At 35.5% G+C, this 15594-nt stretch overlaps 2 pseudogenes; one reads left to right on the top strand and one right to left on the bottom strand.

Annotated features, from left to right (window-relative positions):
• Nucleotides 1–1350: 1350 nt before the first annotated feature.
• Nucleotides 1351–9054, top strand: LOC101033959 (general transcription factor 3C polypeptide 6 pseudogene; annotated as a pseudogene).
• Nucleotides 9055–10323: 1269 nt separating this feature from the next.
• Nucleotides 10324–14030, bottom strand: LOC120361838 (E3 ubiquitin-protein ligase RING2-like; annotated as a pseudogene).
• Between the last annotated feature and the right edge of the window lie 1564 nt (nucleotides 14031–15594).

Genomic DNA, 15594 nt, shown 5'->3' with positions numbered 1-15594 from the left:
GTGCCTGCACAACTGTGAGACAATACAACCTCTTTTCTTCATAAATTACTCAGTTGTAGGTATTTCTTTATAGCAATGTAAAAACAGCCTAAGACAGAAGGCATTCTACCATCCTATGATTAGGTTAAGTGAGCCTGTGCTCCTAGACTACGAACTTTACAAGAACTTTTCATCACCTCCCTCACTCTTAGGTGGGACAGGATGTCTGGAGGGTGCTGAAATTGTGCATTTCTTTCCCCCATGTGGAAGGCAAGGGCTAGTTAGAGTTGGGTATTCTTTTTCTCCAGGTTGGTTAAACTATGATAAAACTCCAGCCAGTTAGGCTCTTGTAAAATAATTTTTCCTAAAGGCAAGCCATTTTAAGAACAGAATGGTCTGACATATTTCAAAATGGTTCTCTCTCTCTCTTTTTTTTTTTTTTTCTTCTGCTGGATGCATCAGGGGATTTTTCTCAGATATCTACTGTGGGCACCTGGTCAAAATCTTGTAGGTAAACTTACATAAGTGTAGGGCCCTCCCTATGACTGGGTCTTCCTGGCATTTTTAACTCAGGGTTATTTACACCAAGCCTGCAAAGATTTATCAATTACTGTTCAGGATTTCCTACACCAGCACTAGTTTCTTGGATGTATCTACTCCAGTAATTGTGATTCTCTGTGTCTGCCTATTTGTCTCTTCATTCATAAGGGAAGTGTTTTGCCCTGAAACTACACTTCTTTAACAGATCTAAGAAAAATTGGTGTTTTTTTCTTTTTAAGTTTGCTCTGCTTTTCACTTGTTAGGATGAAGTGGTGACTTCTAAGTGCCTTACATACTACACTGAAAATCAAAAGTCTATAGATTTCTTTGGCATAAATTTTATACACAGAATACAAAAATTATATATACATATAAGATTTTAGATGTACAGAAAAGTTGCTAAGTCATAACACAGGGTTCATATATGCTTCAGCCCTAATATTACCTGTTATGAACATCTTACATTACTATCGTAGGTTATCACAGCTAGTGAAACATTATTGATGGACTATTGTTATATAAAGTTTGAGCTTTGTACAAGCACCCTTAACGTTTACCTAGTGTTCTTTTTATGTTCCAGAATCTCATGCAAAGGACCACATTACATTTAGTAATCATGTCTTCTTAGTCTTTCTTCTTGCTGGGAGAAATTTCTCAGGCTTTCTTTTTTGTTGTTTGTTTGTTTTTTTATGACCTTGGCAATTTTAGGGTGTTTTTACCACTGATTTTGTGGAGGGATCTTCAATTGAGGTTTGCTTATATTTTTCTCAATATATTTTTGGGAAGAATAGCACAGAGGTAATGTGCTACTCTCATCAAATCATAACAGGGATGCATGATATTAACCTGACTTCCACTGATGTGAACCATGATCCCCGCCCCCAGGTATTGATCTTCAGATTTATTGGCCAGAACCCTTTTTCATACTCTATTCTTCTTTGGAAGCAAGACCACATCAAATGGGGGATGGGAGGTTAAGCCCCACCTTCTGGAAAGGAGAGTATCTACATAAATTATTTGGAGTTTTACTGTAAGGAAGGTTTACCTGTTCTCCCTCATTTATTTATTCATTCATTCATTTATTTACATCAGTATAAACACATGAAGATTTATTCTTTGGGTTACAACCCAATACTGTATTATTTATTCTGTTATAAAACTTGTTCCAAATGTGATTATTGGAAGATATTTCAGGTTGGCTCCTGTGTCCCTTTGTAATGCCTCCATCTTTTTATTTTCTGAGCACTACTTTTTTTTTTTTTCCTCATCCTAAAAGGTGTTTCAGGATTATCTTGCTCATTTTATACCACAGCTCTAACATCAACCATTTCTTCTAAGATTTCTGTTTTTGTTTGTTTGTTTGTTTGTTTGTTTGTTTTAAATTGGGAAATGGTACCTGGAAGCCTAGATATGTGTACTGGAGTGATCCATACTACTAGAGTCATTGCTTTCAAGCCCTCTCAATTGACACAGTTAGAAAAATATATGTAAGGATACTAACCCACATATACTCCCATATCTATCCAGTCAAATCACCATTTTTCAGCATTACTTCATTACTTATATCAACTTTTTTTTTTTTTGCCTCCAACCCCTTCAGTGAGGTCATACTGTTGCAATAATCTGTATTGCAATAGATTATTACAATAATCTATATTGCAACAGTATTAGCCATTTCATCCTTACATTCCAAATTTACTGGTTGATTTTTTATGTTTTGCATACACTGAAGTTCATTCTTTATTATGTAAAGTTCTGAGTTTCGACAAATGCACCAGATATTTATCACTTCAGTGTCACAAAGAATAGTTACATTATCCCGAAAATTATCCTAGGCATCTCTTTGTTGTCAACCCTTCCCTCTGAAAAATGGGGAGAGAAAACATGATTTTTTTCTGACCCCATATTTTTGCCTTTTCTAGAATGCCATATAAATGAAATAATTCAATATGTGGAATTTTAGCCTTTTTTGTACATTTGGCAAAATGCATTTAAATTTCAATCACATTTTTGCATACATTAATACTTGGTTTACTTTTATCATCAAATAATATGTTCTTTTATGGATGTCACACAATTTGCTTCTCCATTCACCTATTAGAGGACTCTTTGTTGCTTCTAATTTTTGGTGATTATGAATAAAGTGTTATAAAAACTTTCATACAGGTTTTTATGTGAACATGAGTTTTCAGTTCATTGGGGTAAATACCTGGGGCTGTTATTAACGGGTCCTTTAATAATTCTATGTTTGCTTGTTTTTCTTTTTTTTTTTTTTTTTTTTTTTTTTTTTTTTTTTTTTTTTTTTTGAGACGGAGTTTCGCTCTTGTTACCCAGGCTGGAGTGCAATGGCACGATCTCGGCTCACTGCAACCTCCGCCTCCTGGGTTCAGGCAATTCTCCTGCCTCAGCCTCCTGAGTAGCTGGGATTATAGGCACGCGCCACCATGCCCAGCTAATTTTTTTTTGTATTTTTAGTAGAGACGGGGTTTCACCATGTTGACCAGGTTGGTCTCGATCTCTCGACCTTGTGATCCACCCGCCTCGGCCTCCCAAAGTGCTGGGATTACAGGCTTGAGCCACCGCGCCCAGCCGCTTGTTTTTCTTTATAAGTAACTACCAAACTGTCTTCAAAGAGTCTGTATTATTTTACATTCCTATCCATGAATGAAATATTCTGTTATTTCACAAACTTGCAAGCATTTGGTGTTGCCAATTTTATTTTTTAATTTGCATTGGCTTAATAACACATGATGTTGAGTATCTTTTCATATTCTTATCTTCCATCAGTGTATCTCTGGTGAAGTTTCTGTTTGGATTTATTATCCACTGTTTATTTTTCCCCCTTATTGCTGAGTTTTAAGTGTTCCTTGTATACTCTGGATACAACTTTGTTTTTGTCTGATATATGATATGAACACATTTTCTCTTACTCTGCGTCTAATCATATCATTCTTTTAACAATGTATTTTTCCAAGCAAAAGCTTTTAGGTTTGATAAAGTTGTGTGTGGTTTTTTTTTCAAGGATGATGCTTTTGATATTGTGTCTACAAGCTCATTGTCAAACATGAGGTCATGCAGAATTTATCTTATAATTTCTTCTAAAGACATTACAGTTTTTCATTTTGGCAACTGGGTTTATGATCCATTTTGAGTTAATTCTTGTGTAAGGTGTGAGATACAGGAAAATAATTTTTTTCATATAGTTATCAAAAACTTTTGATACTATTGGGTAAAAATGTTATCCCTTTTTATTAAATTTTTAACACATTTCAAAAATCATTTCATTGTATGAGTTTGTTTCTGAGATCTTTTTTCTCTTGTGCTGATTTATGTATATTATTTCACCAATACCACACTGTTTTAATTATTGTAGATTTATAATAAGTCTTAAAATTGGATCATGTGAGTGAACAAACTTATTTCTTATTATTTTACAATCATTTTATTACCTTGGAACCTTCGAATTCTCATGAAAAGTTTAGGATTACTTTGTCAACATCTCCAAAAAAAAAAAAAAAGCATGCTAATATTTTGTTAGAAATGTGTGGAATCTGGCTTGGCACAGTGGCTCACGTCTGTAATCCCAGCACTTTGGGAGGCAAAGGTGGGCAGATCGTATGAGGCCAAGAGCTCAAGACCAGCCTGGGCAACATGGTGAAACACTGTTTCTACTAAAATTAGCCAGGCAGGGTGATGAACGCACGTAATCACAGCTATTTGGGAGGCTGAGGCACAAGAAACCCTTGAACCCAGGAAGTGGAGCTTGTAGTGAGCTAAGATCACACCACTGCACTCCAGCCTGGGTGACAAAGTAAAACTTCATCTCAAGAAAAAAAAAAAAAGAAAGAAAGAAAGAAAGAAAGAAAGAAAAAGAAAAAAAAAAGAAAGAAAAAGAAAAAAAAGAAATGTGTGAAATCTATAAAGGAATTGGGGAGAATTGACGCCTTAACTATACAGTCGACAGTCAATTCATATTTGACAAAGTAGCCAAGAACATACAATGGGGAAAGTCTTTTCTGTAAATAGTTTTGGAAAAACTGGATGTGGGCATGCAGAAAATGAACTTGGACCGTTATCTGACACCATATACAAATTTCAACTCAAAATGAATTAAAGAGTTAAACATAAGACAGGAAAGTATAAAACTACTGGAAGAAAACAGAAAAAATTCTCTTTTCATTGGTTGGGGCAATGATTTCTTTTGGATATGCCACCAAAAGCACAGACAAGAAAAGCCAAAATAGACAAAATATATTGCATCAAACTAAAAACCTTCTTCCCAGCAAAGGAAATAATCCACAGTGTGAAAAGATAGCCTATGAAATTGGAGAAAATATTTACAAACCACTTAGGTTATAAGGAAATAATATATCAGAACTCAAACAACTCAATAGCAAGAAAACAAATATTCGAATTAAAAAGTAGGCAAGAAAACCTAAATAGACATTTCTTAAAAGAATTACATCCAAATGGCCAACAGGTGTGAAAGAAAAGTAAATATTGGGATCCCCAAATTATTAAGCCAAATACAAAAGTTAATCTGGGAACGGAGTCAGACAAAAGTGCCTCCCATTTTATTCCTAAATAATATAACTACAAAGATTAAAAAGCTACATATGTCCCTCACAATTTGCCCACAGGAAAACTTCTTGTGGGCCTCAAGATATTTACCCTTAGACAGTTCTGTTGAATTTCACCCTGGCAATGTAAATTGACAGCTTATCTTCACAGCTACAAGACAAAGGGCAAAACTCAAAGTCATCCCTGTGCTCACCTGAGAAAAATGCGTATCTCATTGCCGTCTCTGCCCTATGGTTTATGTAAAATGCAGATTCACTGAGCCACACTGAGGCATAAGTGACTATTTCTCTACCTCCCTCTCACATAAATTGTGTGCTTAGTGGAAGGCTGATAAAAGACTCAAAAGAATGCAACTATTTGTCTAACTACCTCTGACCTGGAAGCCCCCACTTTGAGATGTCGTACCTTTCCAGATCAAACCAATGTACATCCTATATATATATTAACTGATGTCTCATATCTCTGTAAAATGTATAAAAGCAAGTTGTACCACAACCACCTTAGGCAAATGTCATCAGCACCTCCTGAAGCTGTCATGGGTGTATTCTTAACCTTGGAAAAGTAAACTTTATAAATTGATAGAGATATGTCTCAGATACTTTTGGTTCACACAAGTATATGAAAAAATGCTCAGTGTCACTATGCATTAGTGAAATACAAAATTTGTTTTAAAAAATTACAATGTGATATAACCTAACACCTGTTAGAAAGGTTCTTATTAAAAAAAAAAGATAAAATATTATCAAGGGTATGTAGAAAGGGGAACTCTTATACCATTAAGAAAAACAATATGATGGAAGTTTCTCAAAAAAAAAAAGAGAGAATTAATATATGGTACAGCAATTTCACTCCTGTGGATACATATATCCAAAGGAAATGAAATCAGTCTCTTAAAGAGATATTACACTTTTGTATTTATTGCAGCATTATTCACAATAGCCAAAATATAGAATCAACTTAAGTGTCCATTGATGGATCAATGGTTAAAGAAAATGTGATATACATATATATATGCACATGTATTATATATATAATATATGTGTATACACACACACATGAGCACATACATACAATGGAATATTATTTAGACTTTGAAAAGAAGGAAATTCTGTCATTTGTGACTATGTGGATGAACCTGGAGAATACTAGGCTAAGTCACACATGCCAGTCACCAAAATACTGATATTGTATGATCTCACTTATATGTGGAATCTCAAAAAGTTGAACTCATAGAATCAGAGGGAAGAATGATGGTTGCCAAAAGCTGGGGGTGGTGGGTAAATGTGGTTGGGAGATGTTGGTCAAAGGACACAAAGTTTCAGTTAAACAGGAGGAAGAAGTTCTGGAGATCTGATATATAGCAGGACAATTAATTGACAATAATGTATTGCATACTTGAAAATTGCTAAGAGAGTAGATCTTAAATATCCACACTACAAAACAATGATAACTATGTAAGGTAAAGGTATATTAATTAGCTTTATTTAATCATTTCCCATTGGGTATATATATCAAAATATCATGTTGTACACCATTTTAACAATAAATTATATTGATCATAAGAGACAGAGTGGTCTACAGCCATAGCATCCTCAATATGCCCAATTTCACCTAATTTTGGAAGCGAAGCAGGGTTGGGCCTGGTTATTATTACTTGGATGGGAGAAAGAGTACCTGTGAGCTCCCATGATAGCTAGTGCTAACCATTCCATCTTAAGTCTTTTCGCTCTGTATTGTAATTGCCTGGACATTTATCCCTTTTCTCCACTGCATTGTGATCCCATTAAAGGCAGAGACCTCCAGTGCTTTACACACAGCATGAAAAAAAAGGAAAAATTATGGACTTTTCTATTCAACATGGTATATTTTCTATTTCTTTAGTTTTTTTAAATTCTTTTCCTTCAGTTTTTTTTTTTTTTTTTTTTTTTTTTTTTTTTTTTTTTTTTTACTTTTTCACATACAGATCCTGCACATTTATGTTAGGTATATGCATATTTTTTCCCATGCTATTGAAGATGGTGTTTCTTTTCATTATTTCAGATTCAAATTTTTCATTGTTAGCATACAGGAAATCAATTAACTTTTAAAATATTGACCTTGTTTCCTAAAAACATGTCAATCTCTTTTTAAAAAATTATTTCCAGGAGTGTTTGACAGATGATTTAAAAGTTTCCACATAAATCATGTTGTTTATGAATAAATGTCTATGCCTGTTAGATTTTTTTTCCTCTTATTTATCTAGATTGGACTTTCAGTACAAGATTGAGTGGTAGTGGTAAAATAAAACATCCCTGCCTCAGTCTCTCCCTCATGTTTTATTAGATTAAGGAAGGTCCTATGTATCCCTAGTTTTTGGAAAGGTAAGTTTTCTTATTGTTTATTTTGTTCTGTTTTATTTTTCTTTAAAATGAATGTGTATTCATTCATCCAGTATTGTAACTATGTTTTTTTTTTTAAATTAAGCTACTTTCTATAGATAAATTGAAAAGGATTTAGGATATTGAAAATGTTCTTAAATTTATTCTTAAAAGTGCTTTTAGAATTTCAGAAAAGCCTTTGTAATTCCCTAGTTAGTGTGTATGGCAAAAATTACTTGCTTTTTAACATCCTATTTAAAAAATTCAGTTAATAAAAATGAGAAGCTTGTTCTTACAAGCAATTTTCTTCCACTAACATACTCAGGTGCTTACTTTGTGTCTCCTATAAGAGAAGTTGCAATAGCAATTGGAAGCACATTTTGTAGTGTAGTAGTTTTGAGGGCTACTATTTTACAAATGTTAAAAAGTTATTCTTTTTGAGCACAAATAAATGAAGTGAGTAGCATAACTATTTGCATTCTATCTATTTTAACTAGTCAAGAATTGTTAACACCCGCCACACAGAAATATGACTAGATTACTTGTTTTTAAGTAGCTTGCATCAGAATAATGAAATAGAAACCCAAGAGCTAGTTCCCACAGATACTAGAGTTCTTAGAATAAGATTTAGCTTTACCTTCACGGTCTCCACAGGAATAACACAGAATGAAACTCACTGAATATTAATTCACTGACTAGCTGAATGTTATGTTTAATTTTTAATTTAATTAAACCTGTAATACATATATACAACACTCACACACTCAAAAATATGTGTATAACTTTCGACTCTGTAAAAATTTGACTAACAGTTTATTATTGACCAGCAGCCTTAGAAATAATATAAACATTTAATTAATATATATTTTGTATGTTATATGAATTACATACTGTTAAAGTAAGCTAGAGAAAGGAAAATGTTACTAAGAAAATAATAAAGGGCTTAAGATGGTAGCACTGGATTGGGGTGGCTAGGAGATTGGTGACACACTGAGGAGTTGTGGGACCATGGTGGCCACCACGTAGTGGAGTCCAGAGAATGGGGAAGAGGGGGAATCGGAGGCAGAGAAGCTGATTCCAGCAGAATTGTCAGGATTTTCTCAAAACGTAAAAATAAATGCAAGATTTTGAGAATTGACAAGAGGCCCATTCTGCAAGTGGACAGCTATGTCTTTGCTGGGGAGTATAAAGACACTCTTGAGACCTGTGTTATATTTGAAGAAAATCGTTGAAAATATACATACAGAAGGCAATAATAAAACAGTGGTAAAATATAAATGTCATAAAATGAAGAAGCTCAGCATGATAACTCTTCTGACAGAAAAGAAGGAAGGAGAAGAAATCATAGGTGGAATGGAATGACTGATAATCAGGAAAATGATTTCTTCTATAGATCCAAAATGAGTTACAGCCTTCTACATAAAAATGAAGATTAAGTAGGTAGCTTCGACCCCAGATAAACTTTGAGGTGGAAGAGTAACAGATTCAAATGGAAGACAGTTCAAATCTGAGCTACGAACAGGAGAAACCACTGCACTTGGAAATAAAGGTTTCTGGCTATATTATTGATATCTCTTCTGGTTTTATGGAAACTTAAAATGCTGCCTTAAAAACCACTCCTAGATAAAATGGTTCCCAAAATAACTAGTCATGACATTTTTGAAATTTTTATATAAAAATAATTGGCTGTGTAGCTTTCAATTCTTACTATTTCATCATTTTTGTTGACTAAACAGACATTCTCAGTTATAGCACAACTTAATATGCCAGAATCATTCAGAATCAAACAGGAATTGAACTTTAAAAAAAATTACTATCGCTTTAATTTTCCTTTCTTCAGCAAAATCTGTCAATGAACCAAGTTGTCATAGAACTTGAGATTTTCTTTCATTCTTTCCAGGACCAGAAATTCCAAAATTACAAGGGAAAAAGAGTAGAAAAAAAAAAATAACACTGCATGACAATGGGCACTAAATTCATAAAGACCTTCTTATTAAAATGAAATATCATGGAAGAAAATACCATGAAAAGAATAATCTTATAAGAATTGTTTTTAAGGACAGTGAATTTAAGCCTTGGGTCTTCACGAAGACACTACGATTTATATAGAAAACTATAAATATACAAGATTCTGGGGGAAAAAGTCAGAATGCATAATATTTAATATTCTGTAGGACTAAAAGTCTTTTGAGGGGAGTGGGAAAAGGACAGCCAACTGAATCTTTAAGAATACAGAAACTACGAAAAATTCCTGAGTCAAAAGGATGCTCCAAGTGGAACCACACTTGGTGTGTGTGTGGGGGTGGGGGGTGGGGGGGGAGAACAACAAGAAACTTTAGACATATTTTTTAAAGGAAAGAAAAAGGTACTGAATAAATGCAGTTCTATCCGAAAAGGAAATCTTAAATTAAAGGGAAAAGATCTGAATAGTGTAAATGAGTCTGGCTCAGAAAGAAAACTGCACAACATATCCAAGATCTGTCCATAAAAGTAATGCCTGTACATCTTTAATATTAAAGAAATAGGCTATAAAGAAAGTTAAGGGCCGGGCGTGGTGGCTCAAACCTGTCATCCCAGCACTTTGGGAGGCCGAGGCGGGTGGATCACGAGGTCAAGAGATCGAGACCATCCTTGTCAACAAGGTGAAACCCCGTCTCTACTAAAAATACAAAACATTAGCTGGGCATGGTGGCGCGTGCCTGTCATCCCAGCTACTCAGGAGACTGAGGCAGGAGAATTGCCTGAACCCAGGAGGCGGAGGTTGCGGTGGATTGCACTCCAGCCTGGGTAACAAGAATGAAACTCCGTCTCAAAAAAAAAAAAAAAAAAAAAAGAAAGTTCAGTCTCAGAATTGATTTTTAAAAGCTCATTTGTGCTCCTTTGTAGGTACGTGGTAAAGTTCCATAGCTTTGTTCACTTTCCAGTATTTCTCACTCACCACTTCAAAAGAAAAAGAGCCATTTAATACAGTGAACTGGCCACTGCCTGTTGTCATATGAACGGTATAGTGCTTCGCACTGGCTGTATCAAGGTTCAACTGGTTTGATTCACCTTTGCTTTGAAGTTCTTCTAAAGCTAACCTCAGAGCCAAATACTTGGAAAAGTGATCAACGGTGGCGTTACGTGAAATCTTTTTATTTTTTATTTTATTTTATTTTTTTGAGAAAGAGTTTCGCTCTTGTTACCCAGGCTGGAGTGCAATGGCAACATCTTGGCTCACCGCAACCTCCGCCTCCTGGGTTCAGACAATACTCCTGCCTCAGCCTCCTGAGTAGCTGGGATTACAGGCACACGCCACCATACCCAGCTAATTTTTAGTATTTTTAGTAGAGACGGGGTTTCACCATGTTGACCAGGATGGTCTCGATCTCTTGACCTCGTGATCCACCCGCCTTGGCCTCCCAAAGTGCTGGGATGACAGGCTTGAGCCACTGCGCCTGGCCTACCTGAAATCTTTATGTATCTTGTCTGTATACTCTCATCTTGGTCCATAAATGTGGGGCGAGGCCTGAATACTAATTCAATTTCACCAGCATCATCCATTACTGGATCAATTTTCACTGCTGCATTGTTATTATCAATATCAAGCTCAGAATCGTCAGATATTTTGGTCCGTTGTTACTAGGGCCTGCTTCCTGATTGCTGTGTGTGGAGGCATTACTCCAGTGTGAACTGTCACCATTATCTTCTGCTCTACTACCATGTTCAATCTGTTGTTTCTTGCCTCGCTGCAGTCTGTTCATGGCCTGTATCATCAGGCCTTCCTCAATACTGTGACTGAGTGCTTGCTGATTATTGTGCTTGTCAATACTGGCTAATACTCTCTCTCTTTTTTTTTTTTTTTTTTTTTTGAGATGGAGTTTCGCTCTTGTTACCCAGGCTGGAGTGCAATGGTGCCATCTCGGCTCACTGCAACCTCCGCCTCCTGGGTTCAGGCAGTTCTCCTGCCTCAGCCTCCTGAGTAGCTGGGATTACAGGCACACACCACCACACTCAGCTAATTTTTAGTATTTTTAGTAGAGACGGGGTTTCACCATGTTGACCAGGATGGTCTTGATCTCTTGACCTCATGATCCACCCGCTTCGGCCTCCCAAAGTGCTGGGATGACAGGCTTGAGCCACCGTGCCCGGCTAATACTCTCTCTTGATGAGCTTCGTACTCATCACGACGTGGATAAATTTTGCTGATGAGTGTATCAAAGTTTGGGTCTGGCTTTAGTGATTTTTTGGAAACCAGTTTTTTTCTGACACGTAGGACATTCTTTGTTGCCACTTCCAAGGGCTGTGATGATGCCTTCTGCACAAAAACGATGCAAACCCTCCTTTGCAGTCGTTCATAGTGTTCTTCAATGTATCCAAACCAATTGGGCACATTAATTCACTGTGTAGACTTCGGTGTGAAACCACAATGTCTAAACCATCTGTTACCGCCTCTTGAGATGTTTGTTGTAATTCATATAAACTGAGTTCCCATGTTTTGACTATGACTTTAGGAACCCTTCGTTGATAACTCCTTTAAATTTGAGGTTTTACTAAGGTAAATGTATACATTATCTATTCTAACTGTTACAAATGACCACAAAATCAGTGTCTTAAAACAGCACAGATATATTTTCGTAAAGTTTAATAGGTTGGAAATATGACATGAGCCTCATCTGAGCTAAAATGAAAGTATTGTCAGGACTGCTTTCCTTTTTGGAGGCTCTAGTGGCATGGGTAGAAGGATGAATCCATTTTCTTGCTTATCAGTTGTTGGCCGAATTCAATTATTTGCAGTTGAAGGATCAAGGTCCCCCTTCATTTCTCTCAGCTGAGTGACATTTCTAGTTTCTAGAGGCTGTCCACGTTTCTTGGCTTTGGGCCCCTTGTTTTCAGAGCCAGCAATAGTACGTCAAGTCTCTGTCCCAATTTGAATCTTTCTTGTTACTTCGTCCATCATCTCTCTGACCTACCCCTCTGTCCTCAACCTCCACTTTTAAAGGTCCGTTTGATTACATTGGGCTCACTCAGATAATCTCCCTATTTTAGGATCTGTAACCTTAATTCCATATGCAAATTCTCATTTGCCATTTAACTTAACATAAGCAGGCATAAAACCAGGGATTAGGGCTTGGAAATCTTTAGGGTGCCATTTTTCAGTCTACCACAATAAGTATTTTATCTTGGAACAGAAAAAGAATTTTAAAGTGCTTAAGGATAAAGGTACAATTCTCACTATGTCAGTTGTGATTTCACTCCTTTCCCACTTAATGAAGATTACTGGAACTAAACTGTAATAGTTATTTTATTATGATGGTAACCTAAATCTGTGCTAATTTGTATTTTTCAGTAAATCATTCACAAGCTGTGATACCTTGTAATAGATTAGGTTGTAGAAAATTGCCAATATGCAATGGTTTCTGATGACAAAACCCACCAATTTCATACAGTTTAACCTAGAACTAATAACTTAAAATGCATCTTGCACTAATTATATCTCACAATTGATGGAGATACGACTATTTTATAGGTTCGAGAATTAATGTTCTAGAATGATAATTTCTTTATTTGAAAAGTTTTACTGTTTAATCGGAAAACAGCTTGACAAAAAGCATTTTCAAATCATAAGCACATGTATTTTCCCAGTTTTTATGACTTTCTTAGTCTTACCTTTTTAATCAAAAGCTCATTTTCCCCACCATGTGCAGGTGTAGGAGAGAATTCTAATTGCTCGACCCAATATCTGTTCTTCCTTTATCTCTTTGTGACAGAATCTGTGAATTTATTAAGGTTAGCAATATGGCCGACTTTTCTTGCAGATCCCTTGACCATATGACTAAGTTTTGGGCATCGACATGGACTTAGAAGTGTTGAGTGATGCTTCCGGGAAGTTTCCTACAGCTTCTCTTTGTTCCTTATGGAACATGATTATGATGGCTAGAGGTCTAGCAGGATTCTTGGACTTTAAAGAAATCTTGGAAACAGAAGCCATTAGTGGCAGAGCAACAAGATAGAAGATTGGGTCCTGATACTGTGAGACTGACCTGGACTGCTATTAGTAAAATGTTAGCAAACCCTTTCACTTTCTACCTGGTTAAAATGACTTTGAGTTTGCCTTTCAGCACCATTTCTCTAGATGCCTGCTAAGCAACATAACAATGAAATGTCAGCTGTGATACTAAACAATATTTTTTATGTTTGAAAATGACCCCTAATTGGTAATGTATCTGGACCAGGAAGACTGTGACAAGTACTATACATGCCCATTGGAAAACATGGGTTTTGGAATTCCTTAAACGTGTTGTTGCTTATTGAAAAGATCCCTAGAAGCTAAACTTATTGGCTGTTTCAAAAGATAGTTGTTCTTATACAACATGAAGCTTCTAAACCAGATGGTTTCTGTACCAGTCCAGATGATCTGGTTTACTTATACCTGAGCTCATGCTTGGAAAAATGTAGTAAAGACTCCTGCTGAAACAACCTCAGGCAACCATGTTGTTGTGCTCTTTCTTGTTTGTATTCTGCAAGATTAAGTGAGCCTGGTGAAAAGTTGGGTTCCATAGGCTCATTGGGTCTTATCAGCATGAACGTCATTGCAAACCTGTAACTACTGCTGCTGTTCAGAGAGAGAAGGCATTGCTTCTGCCTATCTCTGGCCTTCTTTTACTTGAGGGTGAAATAAAGTTCTCTCCTGTTTAAATCACTTAACAGCACCACTTAATCCTAATTGGTATGTATGTATTTTAGAAAACGTGAAAAATGTAAAAAAATACAAAGTAGAAGATTCTTGAGATTTGTAATCTTGCAAAAGAAACTGATCTAGATTATGATGCAGTTCTTCTACATTAAATTGAAGAGAAAAACAAAGTTAAATTCAGAAAAAAATAGAAAATCATAAGAAAGAGAAACGTATTTACTATTCATTAGGTGAAAGTGGATTATCATAATTGTTTTCAACTTCACTGTCTTCACCTTGAGTAGGCTGAGGAGGAGGCAGAAGAGAAAGGGTTGGTCTTGCAGGTCTCAGGGTGGTAGAGGTGGAAGAAAATTCATGTATAAATAGGCCTGCACAGTTCAAGTCTATGTTACTCAGTTTTTCTCTTCCACCTACTTCTATAAGATTCTTAAAAAGTAGACAAAATAAACAACATAAATCTTTTTTTGTAGACAATTCATGAGCAAAACATCAGATCTTCTGGTTCTAAAATATTAGTTCTCTCAATAATTTATTTTAAATGTGAGTAGAAGATTAGATGCTCAACAAAGGAAAATTGGATGTAATTTTTTTTTCTTTTCTTTTTTTTAATTGCATTTTAGGTTTTGGGGTATATGTGAAGAACATGCAAGATCGTTGCATAGGTACACACATGGCAGTGTGGTTTGCTGCCTTCCATCCCCTTTTTTTTTTAGGTTAATTCAACGTTAACTAATTTAAGTTTGAATCATTGGAAAGTTTTTTTTTTTTGAGATTATTTTCCAAAAGTGCCCTCATTTGAAATTATTTCTAAAGTCTTGTTTTATTTCTTGTGAGCCTCTACTATAATATCTTTATACATTTTGTCTTATAACCTCATATTTTCTCAGCCAATCATTCCAAAATGATATATTTGAAACCCATTATTAGTATTCCTGCTTGATTTTACAATTATTACCATTATTAATTTCAGCAATATAAAATTTAGCATAAGAAATTGACAACTAATCAAGATGAAATGTTTCAGATTCTGGCACATTGAAAACCTTGAGTATATATTCATTTGGATATTACAGATTTTAGGTGTGCAACTTTCATTAATATCTGGTAATACCTTTTCTTATATTCCAGGTATTGGAGTTGACATCCATAACACAGGGTGATCTAGCCGAGCATCAAAAAACATAAGACAATTTAATTTACACACACAGAGTTTTACTGTGTTCATCAGGTAACTAATCAGGTTTGTTGTGTGACAAAGAGTTGGCAGTTGAAACTTTTCTTATGTATTGACGTGCATTTTAAAAATGTTATCTATTGTCAGAACTATTTCACAACATGCCAGATATAATGGGAACCAGGCAGGACAATTAGTTTTACCTATCTATATGCAGTGCAACTTGGGTAAGAAAGGTAATGGAGGCCAGAAAATTTTTTTAATGATGCTTGCCCAATGCCTTAAAT

Source organism: Saimiri boliviensis, chromosome X (genome assembly GCF_048565385.1).
Source record: "Saimiri boliviensis isolate mSaiBol1 chromosome X, mSaiBol1.pri, whole genome shotgun sequence".
NCBI classification, from domain to species: Eukaryota; Metazoa; Chordata; class Mammalia; order Primates; family Cebidae; genus Saimiri; species Saimiri boliviensis.
This window is presented reverse-complemented; position numbering and strand designations above follow the sequence as displayed.